Raw genomic sequence first — 26,391 nt, 5'->3', positions numbered from 1 at the left:
GGATGGCCAGGGTAAAACCCGCAGCTTCATTCACCTACTCCTCCCCACCCCCCCTCGTCTGATGACCGATCTGTCCTCTGCACATGTGGGTGACAGCTGGCTCGGGAAGGAGGGGATCCCCCCAACTCCATCATGCCTGAGTATGACACATCCCTTCTCCTGACCTCCTCCCCCCGCCTGTATGCTCCGTCTGTGAAGCCGACAGCTACATTAAAAGAGAAGCCACTGACTGAACAAGTGAGCCCCCGGGACCATCCAAGTAAGCGAGCACTGACCAGACACTACCCCCCCCTCCCCCTGCCCCTCTCTCCTCCTGAACTTCTCTATCCCCTCCCCTTCTCGCCCTGCCCCCTCCCCTATTTTTCCATGCCCTCTTTCTCTTTCCCTCCCTCTCTCTCTGTCCCCTCTCTCCCTGTACTCTCTCTCGTCCCTTTCTCTCCCACTCCCTGCCCTCCCCTCACTGTCCCCTCTCGCTCTCCCTGCCCTCCTCTCTCTCCCTGCCCTCCTCTCTCTCCCTGCCCTCCCCTCACTGTCCCCTCTCGCTCTCCCTGCCCTCCTCTCTCTCCCTGCCCTCTCCTCTCTGCCCCCTCTCTCCCTGTCCCCTCTCTCTCTCCCTGCCCTCCTCTCTCTCCCTGCCCTCCTCTCTCTCCCTGTCCCCTCTCTCTCTCCCTGCCCTCCTCTCTCTCCCTGTCCCCTCTCTCTTTCCCTGCCCTCCTCTCTCTCCCTGTCCCCTCTCTCTCTCCCTGCCCTCCTCTCTCTCCCTGTCCCCTCTCTCTCTCCCTGCCCTCCTCTCTCTCCCTGTCCCCTCTCTCTCTCCCTGCCCTCCCCTCTCTCTCTCCCTTCCCCTCTCCCACCTCTCTCTCCTCCTGTCCCCCCTCTCTCTCTCCCCCTCCCTGACTCCAATCTCTCTCCCCGTTTCCTTTCTCTCTCCCTCCTCCCCTCTTCCTCCTCTCTCTCCTTGCCCCCTCTCCTCTTTTTTTCACTGCCCCCTCTCTCTCTCTCTCCCCCTTTCTCTGTCCCTCTCTCCCCCCCCGCTCCACCCCCTCTCTCTCTCCTGGTTCCCTCTCTCCCCCCTCTCTCTCTCCCAGTTCCCTCTCTCCCCCTCTCTCTCTCAGTCCCCTCTCTCCACCCCCTCTCTCTCTCTCTCCCGGTTCCCTCTCTCCCTCCCTGTCCCCTCTCTCTCCTGGTCCCCTCTCTCCTGGTCCCCTTGCTCCCCCCTTCCTCCCTGTCCCTTCTCTCCCTGCCCTCACCTCCATCTCTCTGTCCCCTCTCTCCCCCCTCTCTCTCCCAGTCCCCTCTCCACCCCCTCTCTCATTTTTTGGTCCCCTCTCTCTCTCCCGGTTCCCTCTCTCCCCCTCTATCTCTCCCGGTTCCCTCTCTCTCCCTGTCCCTTCTCTCTCCCTGTCCCCTCTCTCACTGCCCTCCCCTCTCTCTCCATCTCTCTGTCCAATCTCTCTCTCCCTGCCCTCCCTCCCCCCTCTCTCTCCCTGTCCCCTCTCTCGCTCCCGGTCCCCTCTCTCCCCCCTCTCTCTCCCTGTCCCCTCTCTCGCTCCCGGTCCCCTCTCTCCCCCCTCTCTCTCCCGGTCCCCTCTCTCCCCCCTCTCTCTCCCGGTCCCCTCTCCCCCCCTCTCTCTCCCGGTCCCCTCTCTCCCCCTCTCTCTCCCAGTCCCCTCTCTCCCCCCTCTCTCGCTCCCGGTCCCCTCTCTCCCCCCTCTCTCTCCCTGTCCCCTCTCTCTCTCAGTTCCCTGTCCCCCTCTCTCTCTCCTGGTCCCCTCTCTCCCCCTCTCTCTCCCTGTCCCCTCTCTCTCTCAGTTCCCTGTCCCCCTCTCTCTCTCCTGGTCCCCTCTCTCCCCCCTCTCTCTCCCTGTCCCCTCTCTCTCTCAGTTCCCTCTCCCCCTCTCTGTCTCTCCCGGTCCCCTCTCTCCCCCCTCTCTCGCTCCAGGTCCCTTCTCTCCCCCCTCTCTCTCCCGGTCCCCTCTCTCCCCCTCTCTCTCCCTGTCCCCTCTCTCTCCCGGTTCCCTCTCCCCCTCTCTCTCTCCCTGTCCCCCCTCTCTGTCTCTCCCGGTCCCCTCTCTCCCCCCCTCTTCCTGTCCCCTCTCTCTCCCAGTTCCCTCTCTCCCCCCTGTCTCCCACCTTTCTCTCCTGGTCCCCTCTCTCCCCCCTCTCTCTCTCCCTGTCCCATCTCTCTCTCCCCCGGTCCGCTCTCTCTCTCCCCCGGTCCTCTCTCTCTCGGTCCCCTCTCTCCCTTCTCTCCCTGCCCTCCCCTCTCTCTCTCCATCTCTCTGTCCCCTCTCTCTCTTCATGCCCTCTCTCTTTCCCTCTCTATCCCTGCCCCCTCTCTCTCACTCTCCTCTCTCTCTCCCAGCGCCCCCCCTTTCTTTCTCGCATACAATTTTTTGTAGTGCGATTTGCACCAATTTTTTTTTGTGTATTGACACGAATCGCACTGCAAAGTATTGGCACTCGTACTCACCAATAAAAAAACAGTATCCGTGCAACCCTACTTTCCATGTCTCAAAAATGATATAAAATTCATTTGGGTACAATGTTGTATTGTCGGTCAAAGTATAACTGTGCTGGAAACTAAAGAATGGCGTATACAGGAAGGGGGAATAACATGGCGGTCTTTAAGTGGGTAACAAACAATAAAAACTAAGCTAGAATATAAATCAAAACCTTTATAATTGAAGATAATAAACCATAAAGTGTATTTATTATTGGTTGGACCAATGAGAAGCCGGCTTCTTCAGTAATACATAAAAAGACCAATAATGTACAGAAACCGATATCAACCAATAAGAAGTGTTGTTCATGTATTGTCATATCTGGCCATGTATTAGCACAGTTTAGTTGTATGGTGCGGTCTGTGTGAGTGCGGGACCGAGTCATCTCTATATGATTAGAGGATCGTATTACTAGAATTCAATCCCTGCAGACTCAGATCTATCAAACCGAACCTGAAAAACATTCAATATATTCTGCCCCACCCCCAACACACCACTGTTATCATGAGAAAGATTGTTATCTCGTGTGAATTCTCTGATGTAGCACAAGGTTTCCTTTCTGAATGAAAGATTTCCCGCACTCTGCACACGAATAAGGACGCTCACCCGTGTGAACTCTCTGGTGTTGCACAAGCCTGCTTTTCGAAGTGAAACATTTCCCGCACTCTGAACATGAATAAGGACGCTCCCCCGTGTGAATTCTCTGGTGTTCATCAAGGTTTCTTTTCTGAATTAAAAATTTCCCGCACTCTAAACATGAATAGGGACGTTCATCTGTGTGAATCTTCTGGTGTGCATCAAATGAATATTTCCATTTGAAACATTTCCCACACTACAAACACAAATAAGGACGCTCGCCCGTGTGATCTCTCTGGTGTACAAGAAGTTTTTCTTTTGCAATAAAACCTTTCCCGCACTCTGAACATGAATAGGGACGCTCCCCCGTGTGAAGCTTCTGGTGTCTAATAAGACTTTTTTTCTCAGTGAAACCTTTTCCGCACTCTGAACATAAAAAGGGAAGGTCGCCCGTGTGACATCTCTGGTGTGCAATAAGATTTTTTTTGTTGGCATAACATTTCCCGCACTCAGAACATGAATAAGGACATTCACCTGTGTGAATTCTTTGGTGTATAAGGAGGATTCTTTTATCAGGGAAATGTTTCCCGCACTCTGAACATGGAAAGGGACGCACACCCGTGTGCATTCTAAGATGTTTAAGAAGGGGATTTTTCCGAAAGAAACATTTCCCACACTCTGAACATGAATATGGACGCTCACTTGTGTGACTTCTCTGGTGTTCAATAAAACTTTTTCTTTGTGAAACATTTCCCGCACTCTGAACATGAATAGGAAAGGTCAACCATGTGATTATTATGGTGTCTTATCAGATGATTTTTCAGAATGAAAGATTTCCCACATTCTGAACATGAATAGGGACGCTCACCCGTGTGAATCTTCTGGTGTTTAGTAAGGCTTCCCGTTATCAATGAAACATTTCTCACACTCTGAACATGAATAGGGACGCTCAGCAGTGTGACATTTCTTGTGTCTAAGAAGTTCTCTCTTTTTTGTGAAAAGTTTCCCACACACTGAACATGACAATGAAGTCTCTTCTGTGTGATCTCCTTCCTGCCCTGAAGAAGATTCCTCGGGAATAGACGGATCTATTAAAGTATTTCTACTGTGAGATCTTAGAGTCCTGGAATGTGATTTATCAGAAGATTCCTCAGACGTATTCCGCACATTATGGTCATCTGCTGAGAAATAATTTTATAATAAAATGTTAGAAGAATTTTTTTAAACCTTTTATTCAGGAGTCATATATGTTGGTCTCGTTCTAAATCTTTGAGCTCCGGCATGTAAGTGGATGCAATCAAAACAGAAATATAAATTCATAGATACGATTCACCCAAATCACACTGTGTAACTTTGTGCATTGATGACATTGTTATTGTGAAAATAGAGATGGAAACATGACAACATACTGAACAATGGAGATGAACCTTTCATATGATGTACAGTATCTCCTCCTCATTTGTAGGGAACATGACGTTATATTGAGGAATGGAGATGGACCTTTTATATGGTGTACAGTATCTCCTCCTCATTTGTTGGGAACATGACGTTATATTGAGGAATGGAGATGGACCTTTTATATGGTGTACAGTATCTCCTCCTCATTTGTTGGGAACATGACATTATATTGAGGAATGGAGATGGACCTTTTATATGGTGTACAGTATCTCCTCCTCATTTGTTGGGAACATGACGTTATATTGAGGAATGGAGATGGACCTTTCATATGATGTACAGTATCTCCTCCTCATTTGTAGGGAACATGACGTTATATTGAGGAATGGAGATGGACCTTTCATATGGTGTACAGTATCTCCTCCTCATTTGTTGGGAACATGACATTATATTGAGGAATGGAGATGGACCTTTTATATGGTGTACAGTATCTCCTCCTCATTTGTAGGGAACATGACGTTATATTGAGGAATAGAGATGGACCTTTCATATGGTGTACAGTATCTCCTCCTCATTTGTTGGGAACATGACGTTATATTGAGGAATGGAGATGAACCTTTCATATGGTGTACAGTATCTCCACCTCATTTGTTGGGAACATGACATTATATTGAGGAATGGAGATGGACCTTTCATATGGTGTACAGTATCTCCACCTCATTTGTTGGGAACATGACATTATATTGAGGAATGGAGATGGACCTTTCATATGGTGTACAGTATCTTCTCCTCATTTGTTGGGAACATGACATTATATTGAGGAATGGAGATGGACCTTTCATATGGTGTACAGTATCTTCTCCTCATTTGTTGGGAACATGACATTATATTGAGGAATGGAGATGGACCTTTCATATGGTGTACAGTATCTTCTCCTCATTTGTTGGGAACATGACATTATATTAAGGAATGGAGATGGACCTTTCATATGGTGTACAGTATCTCCTCCTCATTTGTTGGGCACATTAGTTAATGTGGTAAATATAACTGACTTCTTCTGATTAAGGCTAGAGATGATTCTGTTCACATGGTGTACAATAAACAGAGTACATTGGGCGGTGGGGTAGGTACATCGATGATGTTCTTACTATCAGCATTTCAGGTTTCTCAGCCTTTCCTGGAAATAAGAATATGATGTTCTCAATTTTATAGCTGTGCATCATAGATTGTGTGTAATTAAAGTGGGGTTCCACCCAAAAAACAAAAATATCTGGAAAAAATCTAAAAAAAAAAACAAAAAAACATTTGGATATTTTTTTTTTTTTCACTTACCTCTAAATGCCTGTTGCTAGGTGGTCCCTCGTAGTCTGCCTGTTCTTTTGCCTGGGCTGGTGACATCACTTCCCCCCAGGCACAGGAAGGGCTCCGCTCTGCTCCCTCCCTCTTGTCAATCATCTGGGACCTGTAATGGGTCCCAGATGATTGAGCGGCCAATCACGGCGCGCGGCGCCGCTCGCGCATGCGCAGTGGGTGCCAGGCTGTGAAGCCACAGCCCGGCGCCCACAGTTGAAATGCCGGCGCCGACGAGCGGAGGGGGGGGGACGAGCGGGGCCTCGATCCCCCGCATCGCTGGACCCAGGGACAGGTGAGTTTCCAATTAAAAGTCAGCAGCTGCAGTATTTGTAGCTGCTGACTTTTAATTTATTTATTTTTTTGACGGCCCCCTGGGTGGAACTCCTCTTTAAGAAAAAAACAACCTCTGTATATGGAAGGGGTGATTTGTTTTTAGAACTCTGTAGATTAGAAATAGTCTGGTTCTAGATGACTCTGAAAAAAGACTGGATGTCTTCTTATGATTACTACTAATTTTAGGAAATACATTTTAGAATGTTGGTCTGGGTAGTCAACTGATTGCCTTTTGGAATCAGGAAGGAATCTTTTTAACCTAAAGAAAATTAATCCTAGCTTTATATGGCTATTCGGTTTTCCTCTGTAACTATTACCACTTTGATATTTTTATTGTTTTCCTGGGTGAACTCAGTAGACCTTTTCTCCTCTGATGTAACAAAGTAAAATAATAATGGGAACGGTTTCTACATTTAGTATTCATTACTCGCTTGTGTCCATATGTGGAGAAGATTCCTCCTGTTTAGTTTTCACAATCATCTCCCCCTCCTCCATAGACTGCTGATCTCCACTCACCAACATCTCTTCTTCTTCCTCTTTATCCTCAACTTTGATGTCTTTCAGTTCTTCACCCTAAACACAAAAGATGATAGAATACATTTATAAAAAGGAACAAGAGATTACATAGAAGAGTGTCGTCTCATAGCTCAGAATTCTCTAGAGTTCTAGTCGCTCAGTCCCACCTACCTGATGAAGGTGAGGGATGGTGTGATCTTCCTGTGTGGAATCCCGGGAATACAGAGGACGGGGACATCTCTCTGGTGGGTTCCCATTACTGGATCCATCTGTAGGAAACACACACACTGACTGAATACATTGTTTCTATGTGTTTATCAGATGATGGGGGATCTAGGTGGACCCTCCGTACTGCTCTCTCCTTTACAATAAAGTCTCCTCTTACCCGGTGATGTGAGGGGTGGCTGATTGTTCATCATGACGTCCTTGTAGAGATCCTTGTGTCCTTCTAAATACTCCCACTCCTCCATGGAGAAATAGACAGTGACATCCTGACACCTTATAGGAACCTGACACACACAATGATACAGTCACCATCCAGACACATCCCTTGTCTGTTACTGGATAATGTCCCAGAATTCCCGGCACCGCTCACCTCTCCTGTCAGCAGCTCAATGATCTTGTTGGTGACTTCTAGAATCTTCTTGTTTCTCAATTGTCAGGGAAAGAGGTGGAGGCACCTTAATGATCACCTGGCCACTAGACTTCACAGGAGGCAGGATCTATAAAAAAAAGACAAATATGGTTGTCATGATACTGCCCGTTTCTTTTCAGCTCTCCAGGAGGTCTGCTCTACTAATACAGATAAGAGTGATGTCATGTGACCTCTCAGAATCCTCCTCACCTCCTCCTGATCTATACAGGACTCTCCTCTCTGTAGACGGATAATAAACTGAGGATTATCTGGACTGTACTGGAATGAATAATCTCTGCACAGAGTTCCTCCATAGCTCTGACACCTCAGACTGCCTTTAAAGAACAAAGCTAATTAAAATCTTTTATTTTAGGCTTGGAATGACTGGAGAAGAAATAGAACTTCAATTAATATATGTTTCTGTCTGGCTCTGGATAGACAGTTGGATACATGGCTCTATATTTAGGATGTATTTGGTCTATAAACCAGAGGCTCTGGATTAAAACTCAGATAAATGGCTCTATATTTAGGATGTATCCGGTCTATAAACCAGAGGCTCTGGATGGACAGTTGGATAAATGGCTCTATATTTAGGATGTATCTGGTATATAAACCAGAGGCTCTGGATGGACAGTTGGATAAATGGTTCTATATTTAGGATGTATCTGGATTAGGGTTGCCACCTCATCCCTTTAAACCCAAACACATATTAATTATACAAGTTGGCCGGAACAATGTACACAGGCTTTCTAGCTTGAGTTAGGGAGAGCTGCCTGCTAGCAGTTGTAAGGGGGATTTTTCACCTCCCTCCTTCTTCCTGTTTTCACTGACTGAGTTAATGTAATATGAGCTCACACACAGAGCTCTGCATCCAGCAGCCTCTCTTGTGGCCTTATTGGCCGGAAAAGGAAAACCAATTAAGGGCACAGTTACAGTAACCAATGGAAGAGATTGTAGTGAACTGCAGGGAGAGCTGCAATGGATTCTGGGACATGCAGTTTCCACACCAAAACGGCCCCTGTTTCGTCAGAGTAGGCAAACCGTCAGAATGTGTAACAAAAGTGACGTTCCATCACCGCCATCTTCCTACACCCCGCACTCCTCTACAGTAAGGATACACTGAGAAGGGGGAAAGTAGACATCTTATTACACCCACCAGAGTTTTGCCATTTTACACTTATTTTTACCAGTAAAGTGAGGTTATATAGTGCAATATAGTACTTAGAATGCCATCTGTTTAGTTGTTGAATTTCAAAAGCAGCGGCAATCTGGCTCATCTCATAGGTTTGCTAATCTAACAGAAGTTCGCTGCTTTTAAAATTCAACATCTAAACATTCAGACAGAGTTCTAAGTACTGTATTGCACTATATAAACTCACTTTACTGTTAAAAATAAGTGCAAAATGCAAAACTCCGGTGGGTGTAACAAGATGTCCGATTTCCCCCTTCTCAGTGTATCTAAACATACCCCGGACATCTCCCCTTTGAGACAGACAAAGGGACTGAGGACGCAGATTCCCCAGTCCTTTTCTCAGCAATAAAGATGAATGAACAGGAGACAGATGCTCTTGTTCATTCATACACTGACAGGAGTAAAAACAGTTTATTCTGCTAAGTTATCACAGGACACAGGAGCGATGTCGCTCACTGTGTCCAATTCCTCACAGTCAACCCCCCCACAGCCGGTGGTAGAGGAGAGGAGGGGAGCCAGCTACGGGGGACGAGGGGGGGCGGAGGAAGAGGACAGGTGGGGCAGAGGAGAACACAGGGGCTGGAGGAGAACAGGGGGGGCAGAAAAGGACACGGAGGGGGCTGGGGGAGAAGCACACAGGAAGCATGATCGGTGCGGCGTGAGGGACAGCTGTGAACACCGATCTCCCTCTATAGCTTTTTTTTAGCTGACAGCCACGGGAGGATGAGAAGGAGAAGTGTCTGTCAGCTAAAAATCTATACAAAGGAGATTGGTGTTCACAGCTGTTCCCCACCACACCGATCATTCCCGAGAGATCGGGAGGCACTTGCGGGTGTGCAGGAGCCACCGCAGAAATGCGGGAGACTCCCATACCTCATGGGAGAATTGGTATGTCTGTGCATAGAGTGTGCAAAGTTGGGACTGTGGTGTCAGGGGACAGTAGAGAGAGAGGCTTGACACAAAGGTTCCTCTGCTCTCCTCCTGCCTGGACCCATAGAGCCAATCTGTGCAAAGGTAACAATCTCATTTGAAGTGCCATATTGTGCTTTATTTACCATTAAAGTGTGCCTCTGCTCTTGGGGACATTCTCAGGTTTGGAATCCCCTGAAAGCAGCTTGAATATAGGATTAAGAGCTATATTGCTCTTAAATCTCAGTTATTGATCTCTAGTTGATTCATTGATTATACATTGTTACTGTCTGTTATCCTTCCACAGAAATATTGCAGTAAAGACAATTTATGTGTTTTATCATAACGTGTGTGTTTCTCATTGGTCATTGCACTTACACTATTGCCAGGTGTGCCAGAGGGGGCTGAGGCTGTTATTAGGGCTGAGAGGCAGAGTAACGGACTGAAGAAACATAAGCAGCTCCTTCGGGGGGAGGGATTATCTCTACAAATGCATGTGCTCCCATTGTGGAGACCCAAAAGGCAGGGTTAGGGACTACAGAAATCAGGTTGCCTTGACGGGGCCTGTGGCTTACGCATGTTTTTGCAAATGTGTTCAGACTAAACCTCTGTTTTGAAAGCATATTCTTAGACAGGTCAATTCAGTTGGTCGCTGGCTGGTTGGTAAGTTTGAGCTTGGAAATTTCCTTGTATTTGTTTGATGCATGTTGAAACCACAACTCTGTTTTCTCTTACACAAATCGGCTATGGGAGGTAACACAGTGTTATCCCAGTGATAAGCACAGTACAGTGTCACCAGAGCAGCCAACCAATGTCCCTGATCACTATCAACTCCAGTACAGTATCACCATACCAGTACAACCAGCAACAGTGTCCCTGATCGTTACAGGTACTGCTACAGATGACAACACCAAGGTATATTCTCTTACCACTTAGGCGTCCATTACTGTTTTTCATACGCTGGCTGATTTTTATGATACATAAGATACAATATATGGTACATAATCAGTCCAAACATTGAAAAATTCTCCCACATGTGGTATCCACATACTCTTAAGGAGTAACAAAATGTGTTTTGGGGTGCAATTCTAAGTATGTCCATATTGTGTTGTTTACTTTGCGTATATAAAAAAAAAAAATTCATTTTCTTTCTGCATTTTCCAAAATTTATGGGAAAAAAGTGAAATACCTTTAGGTGTTTACTCTCCAAAATGTAGTAATTTGTGGGTGTTTCCATTATTCTGGTGCTCCAGGGCCTCCAAAATGTGATAGGCAGTCAGGAAATTAGATGTGTAAATTATGCCCCTTTAAAGCCTGAAGGTGCTCATTGAATTTTGGACCTCTCCGTGTGGTTAGTCACGGAGTCACATATGAAGAGTGTGTTTTAAGGTGTGATTGTAAGTACCGTATGCCTATGATGTGCGTTTGAAAAACCTTGTTATTTATGACAACTTAAAGAGGAGTTCCACCCAGGGGGTCCAGTAAAAAAAAAAAAATTAAAAGTCAGCAGCTACAAATACTGCAGCTGCTGACTTTTAATTGGACACTTACCTGTCCCTGGGTCCAGCGATGCGGGGGATCGAAGCCCCACTCGTCTCCCCCTCCGTTCAGCGGCGCCGGCGTTGCAACTGTGGGCGCCGGGCTGTGGCTTCACAGCCTGGCACCCACTGCGCATGCGCGAGCGGCGTCGCGCGCCGTGATTGGCCGCTCAGTCACCTGGGACCTGTAATGGGTCCCAGATGATTGACAGGAGGGAGGGAGCAGAGCGGAGCCCTTCCTGTGCTGAGGGGGAAGTGATGTCACCAGCCCAGGCACTGGAAGGGGCAGACTACGAGGGACCCCCTAGCAACAGGCATTTAGAGGTAAGTTAAAAAAAAAATATCCAAATGTTTTTTTGTTTTGTTTTTTAGGATTTTTCATGTATTTTTGTTTTTTTGGGTGGAACCCCACTTTAAAAATAAAATAAAATGTATTCATATGACAAAAAAGGAGGGCAAAAAAAAAAACTCATCACGCGTCTTACTAAATACCTTGAAGAGTCTACTTTCCAAACTTTGTGGGTGTTTCTACTGTCCTGGCATCCCAGGGCCTCCAAAATGTGATAGGTATTCAAGAAATTGAATGTGTTATATATGCCCCTGTAGCACTCACCCCCGAAGGAGCCGCAGTTTGCACAAAGTTCTCTCCCCAGTTTAGTGCAGAGGCAGCGAAGCACGCAACAACAGTCACTCTTTCTGGCTCAATGAACAGTCTAGGGGTTGCCTTTTTCAGATTTATTGCTGAATAAACTTGTATGGGGAGCAATGAAGTATGGGATACTCCAATAACACCATGCAGTAACAGGAGGACATTCTTCGCTATGTGTACGCAGGCCAGAACAATCTTTTCAGCAGGAACTAAGAGATTGGGCAGCACTGAGATATGTCTATATAAATAACATTCCATTAAAGGAGCCACTGGCATTTTTGCACTAGGGAAGACAGAGACCAGTCAGTAGGATCCCAAATCTGGTCTTTAGGTCTGAACTCACAATGTTTCTGCATAACTGGATGCCTTCTTCCGATATCAGTCAGACATTCACCACTAAGCTCTCCAGACCAGATCCCGAATAATTATCTTCATTAGCTTCAAAAACAAGAAGGTAAGGATCCTCAGAAGTAGGCCCCTCAGCTCTGGACTAGCTGGGACCTCAATGAACTGAAGAACATCAGTTGGGTTGCCCAGAAAAGCAGCAGCCCCTCAGGCTGGGAACTTCTCCTGCTGGACAAGAACGGGGCTCACCCAGGGTGTTTATGTTCACTCCTACCCACCTTCACTCCTACCCACCCTCCCTCCCTTAGGGATTGGTTGAGACAACATAAATATTCTGGCTGCTGATTTTCTTCATCCAGCCCACTACATTCTAGGATCCTCCAGAAGGCAATGGGAAACAATAAAACCTGCAGCCAGTGAAACCCAGAACAGCCTAAAGCATTTATAAACTGCTCCACTGATTATAGAGGAGCCAAAACGAACTATAATGTTCCTAATCATCCTAGCAACCTATTTAGGGGGTGAATGTCTGAAGGTGCTCCTTAGATTTTGGGCCTCTCTATGTGGTTAGGCTCTGAAAAAAAATCAATATATTCAATAAGTCCAAACATTGAAAATGTCTGATATATGTGGTATTCCTATACTTGGGAGGAGTAGTAGCTTGTGGCAGAAGAACTAAATCCTCAAAAGACTCAGCATGCCTCTTAAAAAAAATACCTTAGGGTGTTTACTTTTCAAAATGTTTTGACATTGTGGGTGTTTCTCCTATCCTGGCACTTTAGGGCCTCAAGAAATGTGATAGGAAGTCAAATGCAACATGTATGCCTTTTTGAAAGCCTGAAGGTGCTCCTTGTGTATTTTGGACCCCTCTATGCATCTAGACATTTAAAAGGCTCACACCTGTGGTATCCCCATGCTTGGAAGGAGTAGAATAATGTGTTTGGTGGTTTAGTTCTAAGTATACATGTTGAGTTTGAGAAACAATTTGTTAAAATGCCAACTTAGTAAAACAAAATCAAATTTGATTTAATTTCTTAACTTTCCAAAAAGGTTGTTGCAAACATGTACATCATCACAAAACTCCCCATGCTTCTTACTAAATACCTTGAACTGTCTACTTTCTAAAAATGGGTCATTTTGGGGGTGTTTGTGCTGTCCTGGCATTTTAGGGCTTCAAGACTTGAGCTAGGCAGGCAGAATTGATGATTTTCAAATATATAAACTTTAGTTTGTAGACTATAACTTTCCGGCAGACTAAATAATATACATGTATTTGTTTTTTTATTTTTCCCAAAAAAATGTAGAAAAATAAATGTTGGCCTAAATTGATAAAGAAACATTATTTATTTGCAAAATTTTATAAAAGAAACTAAAAAAAATGTTTTTTTCCATTTTCAGTCTTTTTTCTTTATATAGTAAAAGTGGTAAAGAAACACAACCAAAAGAAAGCTTTACATGTATCAAAAATGATCTAAAATTCATTTGGGATTGTCAATCAAAGTTTTACAGTACTAAAAATTAAAAAATAGCATGGACAGGAAGGGGGTTTAACATGGCGGTCTTCAAGTGGTTAACAAACAATAAAAAATATACTAGAATCTAAATCAAAACCTTTATAAATGAAGAAAATAAACCATAAAATGTATTAACTATTGGTTGGACCAATGAAAAGCCGGCTTCTTCCATAAAATATAAAAAGAGCAATAATGTATACAAGCCGATACTAACCAAGTGTCCATGTATTTTCATATCTGGCCATGTATTAGCACAGTTTAGTTGTATGGTGCGGTCTGTGTGAGTGCGGGACCGAGTCATCTCTATATTTTAGAGGATCGTATTACTAGAATTCAATCCCTGCAGACTCAGATCTATCAAACCGAACCTGAAAAACTTGCGTGCTTCTTCTGGTGTTGCGCAAGATATCCTTTTGATATGAAAGATTTACCGCACTCTAAACATGAATAAGGATGCTCTCCCGTGTGAATTCTCTGGTGTTCATCAAGGGCGTACTTCTGAGTGAACGATTTCCCGCACTCTGAGCATGAATAGGGACGCTCACCGGTGTGAATTTTCATGTGTGTATCGAATGAATATTTCCAATTGAAAGATTTGCCACACTCAGGACATGAATAAGGACGCTCGCCCGTGTGATCTCTCTGGTGTACAAGAAGTTTGGCTTTATCAATGAAACCTTTCCCGCACTCTGGACACGAATAGGGGCGCTCCCCCGTGTGAAGCTTCTGGTGTCTAATAAGACCTTTTTTCTCAGTGAAACCTTTCCCGCACTCTGAGCATGAATAGGGAATCTCACCCGTGTGGCCTCTCTGGTGTGCAATAAGTTTTTTCTTCTCGGGGAAACATCTCCCGCACTCTGAACATGAATAAGGACATTCACCTGTGTGACTTCTTTGGTGTATAAGAAGAATTCTTTTCTCAGTGAAACATTTCCCGCACTCTGAACATGGAAAGGGACGCACACCCATGTGCATTCTAAGATGTTTAAGAAGGTGATTTTTCAGAGAGAAGCATTTCTCGCACTCTGAACATGAATGAGGACGCACTCCTGTGTGAATCTTCTGGTGTCTACTAAGATGATTTTTGTGAATGAAACATTTCCCGCACTCTGAACATGAATGAGGACGCACTCCTGTGTGAATCTTCTGGTGTCTACTAAGATGATTTTTGTGAATGAAACATTTCCCGCACTCTGAACATGAATAGGGACGCTCACCTGTATGACTCTTCTGGTGTGTAAGAAGACTTTGTTTGGTAGTGAAACATTTCTCACACTCTGAACATGAATAGGGACGCTCAGCAGTGTGACATTTCTTGTGTCTAAGAAGTTCTCTCTTTTTTGTGAAAAGTTTCCCACACACTGAACATGACAATGAAGTCTCTTCTGTGTGATCTCCTTCCTGCCCTGAAGAAGATTCCTCGGGAATAGACGGATCTATTAAAGTATTTCTACTGTGAGATCTTAGAGTCCTGGAATGTGATTTATCAGAAGATTCCTCAGACATATTCCGCACATTATGGTCATCTGCTGAGAAATAATTTTACAATAAAAGTTAGAAGAATTTTTGAAGTCATATATGTTGGTCTACTTCTAAATCTTTGAGCTCCAGCATGCAAGTGGGTGCAATCAGAACAGAAATATATACATTTAATGTAGATAAATGTTATGATGCCCCCAAATCACACTGTGCAACTTTGTGCATTGATGACATTGTTATTGAGGAATGGAGATGGACCTCTCATATGGTGTACAGTGGACCTCCTCATATGTTGGGAACATGACATTATATTGAGGAATGGAGATGGACCTCTCATATGGTGTACAGTGGACCTCCTCATATGTTGGGAACATGATGTTATAAAGAATGCAACAAGAAATGTAAGGGTGCAATGAGGACAGCTAAGATAGAACATGAAAGACACACAGCGGAGGAGAGCAAAAAAAATCCCAAGAAATTCTTTGTATGTAAACAGTAAAAAAGGGAGGACAGACCATATTGGCCCCATAAAGAATGAGGAAGGACATCTGGTTACAAAGGATGGGGAGATGGCGAAGGTATTGAATTTATTCTTCTCCTCAGTCTTCATGAGAGAATTGGGGGGCTTCAGTAACCAAAACTGCAGTGTTTATCCTCATGACATAACACAGGAAGCACCTCCATGGTTAACAGAGGACAGAATTAAAATTAGACTTGAGAAACTTAACAGTGATAAATCACCGGGACCAGATGGCTTGCATCCGAGGGTACTTAGGGAACTCAGTTCAAGTGATCGCCAGACCGTTGTTCCTAATTTTTACAGACAGTCTACTGACTGGAATGGTACCAGCTGATTGGAGAAAAGCCAATGTAGCACCAATATTTAAAAAGGGCCCAAAATACATCCCTGGGAATTACAGACCAGTTAGCCTAACATCAATAGTATATAAACTCTTGGAGGGGATGGTAAGGGACTATATACAAGATTTTAGTAATGAGAACGGTATCATTAGCAGTAATCAGCATGGATTCATGAAGAATCGTTCTTGCCAAACCAATCTACTAACCTTCTATGAGGAGGTGAGTTGCCATCTAGATAAAGGAAGGCCCGTAGACGTGGTGTATCTGGATTTTGCAAAAGGATTTGACACAGTTCCCCATAAACATTTACTGTACAAAATAAGGTCCATTGGCATGGACCATAGTGTGAGTACATGGATTGAAAACTGGCTACAAGTGTCAGTTCAGAGGGTGGTGATAAATGGGGAGTACTCGGAACCGTACTGGTGACCCTACAATAGAAATAAAACTTTTTTGCAGAAGAGAGTTTAACAAGACTCGTGGCCACTCGTTAAAACTAGAAGAAAAGAGTTTTAACCATAAACTACGTAGAGGGTTCTTTACTGTAAGAGCGGCAAGGATGTGGAATTCCTTTCCACAGGCGGTGGTCTCAGCAGGGAGCATCGATAGCTTCAAGAAACTATTATGCCTCGCTTCCACCGAGCGGATTGGTTCGGTTCGGTACGGTACGCTACTTTGGGTGTTTCCATTATGAAAGCGGCCCATACAACTGAACCGTACCGCTCCATTCAGGGGCATGCTTCAGATGTGGGGCAATAGAAAATGGAACGGTTCGGTTAGGGCGGAGCTACGATACATTCCACTGATTGGTGGACATGTGACGCCATGCTAGGCATTTTTTCTAAACCCACGTATGGCCCCTGTCGGTCCGACTTGCAGTGGAAACTCTCACCTGAATTGGCCGGATCATTCTAGGCCTTCCAAACTGTACCGACCCGAACCGATCCGCTCAGTGGAAACGAGGCATTAGATAAGCACCTGAATGACCGCAACATACAGGGATATACAATGTAATACTGACATATAATCACACATAGGTTGGACTTGATGGACTTGTGTCTTTTTTCAACCTCATCTACTATATATTAAGGAATGGAGATGGACCTTTCATATGGTGTACAGTATCTCCTCCTCATTTGTTGGGAACATGACGTTATATTGAGGAATGGAGATGGACCTTTCATATGGTGTACAGTATCTCCTCCTTATTTGTTAGGAACACAACGTTATATTGATGAATTGTCCAATGTAGTAAATAGGATTGCCGTATTGTGGTGAAGAGTTGATTCATGTGGTTTACAATATACACAGTACATTGGGCGCTGGGGTAGGTACATCGATGATGTTCTTACTATCAGCAGTTAACATTTCTCATTCTTATTACAAATACTAAATATGTTACTAATAATTGTAGGATTTTTTTTTCAGAATGTTGATATGAAGAGTTAACTGATTGCCTTTTGGGATCAGGAAGGAATCTTCTTAACCTAAAGAAAATGAGGCTGAGCTTTATATGGGTATCCTGCCTTCCTCTGTAAAAAAACAAACTGCTTCTTCAAAATTTTAAGTGTTTTCTTGGGTGAAGTCAGTAGACATAGACCTTTTCTCCTCTGTTGTAACAAAGTAAATACAAATTTTATACTCATAGAAGTGTTGCAATATGGACTACCAATGCAACGAACAGCTATTCCCTGCCCTATCTGAATAGCATATCATCCCTCTAGTGCCCAGCGTTACTAGACTGACCTTATATTTGTGAGCCCAATCAAAAGGGATTGTGGGATTGGTAGTTCCATCAGATGGCTGTTCCCCTGCATGACTATACACTCGGGACTACATATCCCAGGGATCTTTGCTACCACCAGGGAGATTGCTGGGAGAGCTATAAAAGAAGCCAGAGATCTGCCTCGCACTTTCTTCCTCCTGGGCCTTGTGTGTGAAGAATCTCTCTGTGCATGGAGAGTGAGATTGCGGCCTACCACGTGGTCTACAGCTTTCCGACCTGACGGAGAAGGGGTCCAGCGTTGCCCGCTGTTCATCGGACATCTGACCAGCACCACCTCTATAGTGCAGCAACCCACGCTTTGTGCTCTGCAACGGGTGATCATCACAAGCGGGTCAGCAGTCAGGACGTCCATCCAGGGTTTGCTAGCTAGGAGGCGTTGAATCAGGCTGGTCATTGGTGAGAGGGCCATTGCCCATCTTTGCAAACCTTTCCTTTTGATGTTTCACTGGGACACTGTGCACAGACAGCTTTACCTTGGGAACACTTCAATGCACCTTTATTTGAACACTGTACAGAAGCATCTTTAGCTACAGTCATCACAAGATATACTACCACTCTGTTACTACACCTTATTGAATATAATTAATGAGCTCCGACTGCCGGTGAAGACCATCAGATCTGCAACGGGGGCATTCTGTCATTGCTACTTAAAGGGCTCTCATACCATTCTTGTTTAGCACCATCTCTCATTAGGATCAAAAAGTTAAACAGGCCAGCCTGGGTTCTCTTTCTAGAAGTATTGTCAGGATTGATGCTTGACGTTTGCTTATCCTTTCAGGTCATGTTCCAGTGGTACTCTATTGTACATATATGTATATAATATTATGTTGCCATCTGTCCTAATTGGCATTCCTAGATAAGTCATTCGGCTGGGTTTGTTTTGCTATCCCAAACTTAGTTGAACTATCACCTCTTTTGTACAAAAACATCTTAACTAAAGTATTCCAGTAAACATTAATAGAATATAACCTTCTTGAGTGTTGCCTTATTACTTAAAGGTGTTGCAATGATGTCTGAACCCAAAGTGTCAGGTGGGTTGGCATGTTCACAGGGTCATGTCGATGCAGGTGAGCAGGTGAATCCAAGCAGTCCCCAAGGGGGGCTGTGCTAAAGAAGTAAAATAATAATGGGAACTAGTTCTATATTTGTGTTTTTTAACTTACTTGGGTCCATATGTAGAGAAGATTCCTCCTGTTTACTTTCCATAATCATCTCCCGCTCCTCCATAGACTGCTGATCTCCACTCACCAACCTCTCTTCTTCTTCCTCCTCTTTAATCTCAGGTTTGATGTCTTTCCATTCTTTGATCTAAAACCCAAAGATGATAGAACACATTTATAAAAAGAAAGAAGAGATTACATAGAAGAATGTCCTCTCATAGCTTAGAATACATGTTAAATTCTAGTTGTTCAGCCCCACCTACCTGATGATGGTGAGGGATGGTTTGATCTTCCTGTGTGGAATCCTGGGAATACAGAGGACGGGGACATCTCTCTGGTGGGTTTCCATTACTGGATCCATCTGTAGGAAACACACACACTGACTGAATACATTGTTTCTATGTGTTTATCAGATGGGGGATCTAGGTGGACCCTCCGTACTGCTCTCTCCTTTACAATAAAGTCTCCTCTTACCCGGTGATGTGAGGGGCGGCTGATTCTCCATCATGACGTCCTTGTAGAGATCCTTGTGTCCTTCTAAATATTCCCAAATCCTCCCAACTTATGGGTGGTAATGGATCACCAGATATTTTCTTCACCACTTTACAATCCTGTTGAAAGAGAGAAATAAACAATGGTCAATCCTGACCTCCTATATTCCACCTCACCTCTCCAGATAGAATATTATTTTAATTACAGAGATAAAAATAATATCATGTGACGTCCCAGAATCCTCCTCACCTCCTCCTGATCTACACAGGATTCTCCTCTCTGTAGACGGATAATAAACTGAGAATTAACTGGAGTGTACTGGGATGAATAATGTCTGCACAAAGTTCCTCCATAGTTTTGACACCTCAGACTGCTATTAAAGAACAACTCTAACTAAAATCTTTTATTTTGGGTTGGAATGACTGGGGAATGAATAATATTTCCTTTCACTTCATGTCCAGCATTAATCCAGTCTATAAACCAGAGGCTCTGGATGGACAGTTGGATAAATGGCTCTATATTTAGGATGTATCTGGTCTATAAACCAGAGGCTCTAGATGGACAGTTGGATAAATGGCTCTATATTTAGGATGTATCTGGTCTATAAACCAGAGGCTCTGGATGGACAGTTGGATAAATGGTTCTATATTTAGGATGTATCTGGTCTATAAACCAGAGGCTCTAGATGGACAGTTGGATGAATGGCTCTATATTTAGGATGTATCTGGTCTATAAACCAGAGGCTCTGGGTGGACAGTTGGATTAATGGTTCTCTTTTGAGGATGTGTACATATTATAATACTCTATATATACGTCTGTATAGTAGTATCTGCTGGAGGTAACAGACATCACAGTGACTATGGAGGAAGCGGATGGACATGACATGGGAGGTTACTGGGAGTAAATATAAAACAATTTGTATTACCTCCTCTGCTGCCGATTGTAAGGATATCCTTCTCTTCTTCCTGCAAACTGTCTTAACTCTAGAAACGGTAGCGGCTACCTCCCATCCTGCAGATTCACCTAGTCATGTCACAGGAAACATGTGACCAGGAAGCAGGAAATCGGGGTGGTGAACGTGAAGTGAATAGGAGGAGCTGCAAGCAGAGCACACATTCTCACCCCGAAGGTCTCTCCCTCCTTCTTCTTTTATATTATATCTTCTCTGTTCCTATCTCCCTGTATACTCCTCTCTGTATATCTCCCTGTATACTCCTCTCTGTATATCTCCCTATATACTCCTCTCTGTATATCTCCCTGTATACTCCTCTCTGTATATCTCCCTGTATACTCCTCTCTGAATATCTCCCTGTATATCCCTCTCTGTATATCTCCCTGTATACTCCTCTCTGTATATCTCCCTGTATACTCCTCTCTGAATACCTCCCTGTATACTCCTCTTTGTATATCTCCCTGTATACTCCTCTCTGAATATCTCCCTGTATACTCCTCTCTGTATATCTCCCTGTATACTCCTCTCTGTATATCTCCCTGTATACTCCTCTCTGAATATCTCCCTGTATACTCCTCTCTGAATATCTCCCTGTATACTCCTCTTTGTATATCTCCCTGTATACCCCTCTCTGTATATCTCCCTGAATACCCCTCTCTGTATATCTCCCTTTATACCCCTCTCTGTATATCTCCCTGTATACTCCTCTCTGTATATCTCCCTGTATACCCCTCTCTGTATATCTCCCTTTATACCCCTCTCTGTATATCTCCCTGTATACTCCTCTCTGTATATCTCCCTGTATACTCCTCTCTGGATATCTCCCTGTGTTGGGTTCGGGCTTCTGGACCCTTGTAGCCTAGGCTCGGACACTGGATGTGTGGATCTCAACCCCTTCACCGGTGAGGTAGACAAAACACATACACAGGTTGTATGTGAATAATGAATACAATTTAATGCTTGCTTGGGTGCAGAATATATACAGTATCAAGCACGTACTCCACTCGTAGGTGGGCCAATCAAATTACAAGTTAAACTTATACAATATAGCACGACTTCTCAATATCATTTTTAGCATACTTCCTTGGGGCTCATCCTGTACAGACAAAGCTTGTTCGTCATTAAGCAGAACTGTATAACCACATTCTAATGCCCCGTACACACGGTCGGATTTTCCGATAGAAAATGTCCGATCGGAGCGTGTTGTCGGAAATTCCGACCGTGTGTGGGCTCCATCGGACATTTTCCATCGGATTTTCCGACACACAAAGTTGGACAGCAGGAGATAAAATTTTCCGACAACAAAATCCGTTGTCGGAAATTCCGATCGTGTGTACACAAATCCGACAGGCAAAGTGCCACGCATGCTCAGAATAAATAAAGAGATGAAAGCTATTGGCCACTGCCCCATTTATAGTCCGGACGTACGTGTTTTACGTCACCGCGTTTAGAACGATCGGATTTTCCGACAACTTTGTGTGACCGTGTGTGTGCAAGTCAAGTTTGAGCCAACATCCGACGGAAAAAATCCTAGGATTTTGTTGTCGGAATGTCCGATCAATGTCCGACCGTGTGTACGGGGCATAAGTATTCTAAATGTCAAGCGCTTGCGGTTGGAACATATGCATGAGAAAAAGAGAACTGTATCAGGCTAAAACCTAAATTTATATCTTATGTTCGGTAAACAAAAAGCAGAACTTACTGGTTTTGACTGGAACATCTTAAATGTCATAAATGCACTGAATTTAATGAAAGCTGTATAAGTCAATTTAGATGATTAGGTGAGCGATTTACCCTTATAAACCTCCCTTTGATCATGTCATCTGTCCAGATGTCATTGATCACTTTACATAGCATTATCATACCACTTTTCATCTTCATTTGGGGGAAGTAATGAAAGAAGCAAGTTAGGATCTGGGGTAGGATCCTTCTTTACCTTGAGTTTTCCTGTTTTATTCAAGATGCAGAATACTAGTTTAACAGCTAGGTACATGGCAAAGAACAGGGATATCACCAATAGTAACACTATGCCTATCTTCTTGAAGAATCCAGTAATGCTAGACCAAGTTCCTCCAAACCAACCTCCCACACCTGAGAAGGGATTCCAATCATCAGCAAACGTCCTGGCCTGTTCTAGGAGTATCCCTCTTTGGGTGGCGTGGTTCTGTATTATATCATGGTAGTCTGGGACAGTTAATTTTTCAATGGGGGTAGTAAAGTTATGGATATAAGTACAACACATATCTTTATCATCCATAAGGTTACACAGGCCAGTAATAGCAGCTAACATTTGCTCTTGGTGTATGATGATGAGTTCCTGTTGTAGTCTCAATTTGAGGGTTTCTTCATTTAACAAGATGATATCTCTAGATGAGGAGTTTCTAGCTCTCCAATAAGTGGGTCTAGATCCATATCTTCCTTCATGTCTTCTATGTCCTTTTTTCTGTCTATTTCCCTTTTCCATTGTTCCCTTTGTGCTGGGGTAGCTGATTGATGTAGGAGGGATAACATGGTGTTCATGTCTACCCCGGGAATGGGGTCTGTGTGTAGATTTGGGTATAAGGTAAGTTTCCTAGGGGGACTGACGGTGTCATCTTTTATCATTACATATGGGGGAGGGGGCTCTGGAGCCGAAGGGGATATGTTATTGTCCGGTACCTTTTGTTTCTTGGACTTTATGAATTTCTTTTTATATGTTTTTAAGTGACCTTCTCACAGTTTACATGTCTGTTTCATGTATTCAAGATCCCATGTCCCTGGGGGGTATGAATTTTTATGCATACCACAGATTTTTTGGACCTCCGACCAGTCTCCTTCACTACAGGGTCCAACTATACCTATATCTGGCAGACCTATTTGGTGACACCGTTGGCGGACGTTGGTCCAGAAGGGTTCCATATATGCCGCCGGGACATGGGCATAAAGGTATTCATAGGGAGTGGGCTGACATGCCTGGCTGACTTGGGACCTCTGGGGAGTTCCCTCTATTTTGTCTACAGAATTCCCCATTTATTCCTAGAGGCACTACGTGACTCGAGAAGGGACAAGGATGATAACAACCGGTGTGTCTAATAATCTGATCTTTTACCTCATCAAGTGAGGACTCGTAAAGCAGTTTGCCTTCACTTATGGGACTATGTATGTTTATCTTCAAGAGATATGAAATATTTGAGTTTTCGGTCTGTGATTAAAGGGCAGTTTTTCCTAATCTTGTAGTAAAACCATAGGTTCTGGTTGATATTAGTATGGGAATTTCTTCTTGGTACAAAAATAACAATCCTAGTTTACATTGACTACATCTAGTAGCAGGTACTTCACAATAATCATATACACTGGTTGACATTTGATAAAATACTTACCTGTACTTAAAAATAAAACACTCTAAAGTGACTTATTTAACTTCTACACAATCATACATATATAGTCACATATTTATACATATATAATCCTTATTTTGCGTGCACGCCAATATAATTGGGGCTCCACAATAACATCCGTCCTTTGTCTTGAGTGCAGTCTATTGCCCCTCAAGTCTCTATCTATTTTGACCAACACCAGTCAAGTATTCTTCCCTTAATGTCTTTTACTTAACAGAAGTCAACCCTTAATTTCCCAGAGGATCAGCCTAGTCCCCCGCAGAAACACAGAACGTCTATAAGACACTTTTCAAATGACAAATTGTGGTCGGTCGTTGCGACAGAATAAGTGTACAAACTTCACCAAAATTAGGTAAAATAATGTCCACTTACCTGCCGGACAACGACCCCACTTCTGGTACCAGCTCTGTTGGGTTCTGGCTTCTGGACCCTTGTAGCCTAGGCTCGGACACTGGATGTGTGGATCTCAACCCCTTCACCGGTGAGGTAGACAAAACACATACACAGGTTGTATGTGAATAATGAATACAATTTAATGCTTGCTTGGGTGCAGAATAAACAAAGCTTGTTCGTCATTAAGCAGAAGTGTATAACCACATTCTAAGTATTCTAAATGTCAAGCGCTTGCGGTTGGAACATATACATGAGAAAAAGAGAACTGTATCAGGCTAAAACCTAAATTTATATCTTATGTTCGGTAAACAAAAAGCAGAACTTACTGGTTTTGACTGGAACATCTTAAATGTCATAAATGCACTGAATTTAATAAAAGCTGTATAAGTCAATTTAGATGATTAGGTGAGCGATTTACCCTTATACCCTGTATACTCCTCTCTGGATATCTCCCTGTATATCTCCCTCTCTGTATACTCCTCTCTGTATATCCTTCTCTGTATATCTCCCTGTATACTCCTCTCTGTATATCTCCCTGTATATGCCTCTCTGTATATCTCCCTGTATACTCCTCTCTGTATATCTCCCTCCCTGTATATCTCCCTGTATACCCCTCTCTGTATATCTCCCTGTATACTCCTCTCTGTATATCTCCCTGTATACCCCTCTCTGTATATCTCCCTGTATACTCCTCTCTGTATATCCTTCTCTGTATATCTCCCTGTATATTCCTCTCTGTATATCTCCCTGTATACCCCTCTCTGTATATCTCCCTGTATACCCCTCTCTGTATATTTCCCTGTATACCTCTCTCTGTATATCTCCCTGTATAATCCTCTCTGTATGTCTCTCTCCCACGCTGGCTCTCACACATTATTATTATTCTCAACGTCTTTTTACTTACTGTCTCATTTACATTGTCACTCACACTGTTACTCATTCACACCCCCCCCCACCCCCCCCCACCCCCAGGCCGGTGTGCAGGCGGTGGGAACAGATAAGCAGGCACAGCGGAAAAGGAGGCAGCGGGGAGCTGGTGTCAGCCAATGAGTGTGCAGTCTCTGGTGGTCCACCTTAGAAAAGCACCAGCCCGTATGGGTGAGGAGGAAGTATGGCTCAGACATTCAATGGTAGCTGGGCATTCTAATCCCATCTGCAGGGAGGAAGAGGAGACAGATTGTCTCCTTGTATACTTTACAGACCACAGGAGAGCCCACAGATCCCCCCCCCCCATGCACTCATCGACATGGGATGGAGGAGGACATGGGATGGAGGAAGAGGACATGGGATGCAGGACATACGATAGAGGAGGACGACATGGGATGGAGGAGGACATGGGATGGAGGAAGAGGACATGGGATGCAGGACATACAATGGAGGAGGACGACATGGTATGCAGGACATATGATGGAGGAGGATATGGGATGGAGGAGGAGGGGAAGGACATTGGATGGAGGAGGACAACGTGGGATGCAGGACATGGGATGTAGGAGAAGCACATGGGATGGAGGAGGAGGACGTGGGATGCAGGATATGGGATGGAGGAGGAGACGGGATGCAAGATATGGAATGCAGGACATAGGATGGAGGAGGAGGACATGGAATGGAGGACCTGGGATGGAGTAGGATATGGGATGGAGGACATGTGATACAGGAAAAGGACATGGTGTGTGTGTGTGTCTTTCTCTCCCTCCCCCACACACACAGTGTGTGTCTCTGTCTCTCCCCCTTACACACAGTGGATGTCTCTTTTTCTCTCTCCCCCTTACACATTGTGTCTCTCTTACCCCCCTTACACATTGTGTCTCTCTCAACCCCCTTACACACCGCGTGTCTCTCTCGACCCCCTTACACACCGCGTGTCTCTCTTACCTCCCTTACACACCGCGTGTCTCTCTCAACCCCCTTACACACCACGTGTCTCTCTTACCTCCCTTACACACCGTGTGTCTCTCTCACCCCCCTTACACACCGTGTGTCTCTCTCACCCCCCTTACACACCGTGTGTCTCTCTCTCCCCCCTTACACACCGCGTGTCTCTCTCAACCCCCTTACACACTGCGTGTCTCTCTTACCTCCCTTACACACCGTGTGTCTCTCTCACCCCCCTTACACACCGCGTGTCTCTCTCAACCCCCTTACACACTGCGTGTCTCTCTTACCTCCCTTACACACCGTGTGTCTCTCTCACCCCCCTTACACACCGTGTGTCTCTCTCACCCCCCTTACACACCACGTGTCTCTCTTACCTCCCTTACATACCGTGTGTCTCTCTCACTCCCCTTACACACTGCGTGTCTCTCTTACCTCCCTTACACACCGTGTGTCTCTCTCACTCCCCTTACACACCGCGTGTCTCTCTCACCCCCCTACACACCGCGTGTCTCTCTCACCCCCCTTACACACCGCGTGTCTCTCTCACCCCCCTTACAC

The 26,391-nt window shown here is 44.5% G+C and overlaps 1 pseudogene; it reads right to left on the bottom strand.

Moving 5' to 3' along the window:
* Positions 1-2,948: 2,948 nt before the first annotated feature.
* On the bottom strand, positions 2,949-21,473 carry LOC141104986 (uncharacterized; annotated as a pseudogene).
* Positions 21,474-26,391: the final 4,918 nt, after the last annotated feature.

Source organism: Aquarana catesbeiana, linkage group LG08, assembly GCF_042186555.1.
Source record: "Aquarana catesbeiana isolate 2022-GZ linkage group LG08, ASM4218655v1, whole genome shotgun sequence".
Classification (NCBI taxonomy): Eukaryota; Metazoa; Chordata; class Amphibia; order Anura; family Ranidae; genus Aquarana; species Aquarana catesbeiana.
Note: the sequence above shows the minus strand (reverse complement) of the source record. Positions and strands in the feature narration are given on the sequence as shown.